Genomic DNA, 1,364 nt, shown 5'->3' on the forward strand with positions numbered 1-1,364 from the left:
ACCCCTTACCAGATAAAATTTTCCCATTTTACAGGTTGCCTCTTTATCTGGTTCACTCCTTACAGATGCTTTTTAGTTTAATACACTCCACCTTTTTTTTTTTTTTTTTTTTTTTTGCTTTTGGTGTCATACCCAAGAATCATTGCCAAGGCCAACGTCAAGGAGCTTTCTCCCTATATTTTCTGAGATTTTATTTTTTCAAGTCTTATGTTTAAGTATTTAAATGATTTAAAGTAACTTTGAGGGGTATAACGTAGGGGTCCAATTGCATTCTTTTGTATAGGAATAACTAGTTTTTCTCACTCATTTAAATCTTAATAACCCCAGTCAAGTTGAATTCCAAAAAGGATATATCCCAGTTTATAGTTCCAAAAACTGTAGATAATTCCCCCTTTCACCCACACTGTCATTATCTGATAAATACATGATAAGTACCTCATTGTTACTTTTAATTTACCTTATCACCTGAACTGTTGGTTTATTTTTCCTGGTAATTTGTACAAGTTTTCTTATGTCAGGTCTTAGTATTACATGAACCCTCTTGGGGATTTTTGGTATTTTGAGGCTTACTTTGGACAAAAAGTGTATCTATATCTATGTAATATTCTCATCTGAAAATGTATGTTTGTTTTATTCAAGGCTTTTTTTTCTTTCTAGACAATTGTACCATTTTCTTCATGCAAGCCTTACATTTCCAGTTTATGGCAACATTTGTGAGGGATTTTTTTTTTTTTTTTTGCTGCTTTGAATGTTTTTTTTTTTCTGCTTCTTTATTAGTTTTAGTTAAAATGTAAGAATGGTATCAGTTTGACATCTTGAACTTCCTCTTATTAATTGTAGTAATTGCTAATTGATTGTCCACGATCTTCTTGCTATATAATTGGCTGATCTGTACATGTAGTCTTCATCTTACTTTCTCCCCCCACCCATTTCACTGACTGGTATCTCCACAAAAATGTTCAATCCTTACCTTATTCTTGACTTTAATGACAGGGTTTCTATTATTTCATTAAGTGTGTTGCTGACTGCAGATTTCTCATAGGTTCCTTTTTTCCAAGTAACATTCCTTCTACTCTTAGATTACTGGGTATTTGTTTTAATGGGACTGAGTGCTGAATTTTAACATGCTTATTTTCTATCTACTGTGGGGAAAAACAGTGAATTACATCAAGAAGTTTCTAATTGTGAAATCTCTCTATATCTTAGGACACATTTGCATTGGCTTCTGACTCACTGTAGATGTCAGTACAGGGTAGACTTGAAAAGAGATCAGGAGAAAATTCTCTTCCCCCCATTTGGAAAAATGCATTCCTCAGGACTCAGTAAAGGATCAGAGTCTGCCATTATTGTATAATTATACTGAT

Source organism: Panthera pardus, unplaced genomic scaffold, assembly GCF_024362965.1.
Source record: "Panthera pardus isolate Hobbes unplaced genomic scaffold, ASM2436296v1 HiC_scaffold_20, whole genome shotgun sequence".
Taxonomy (NCBI): domain Eukaryota; kingdom Metazoa; phylum Chordata; class Mammalia; order Carnivora; family Felidae; genus Panthera; species Panthera pardus.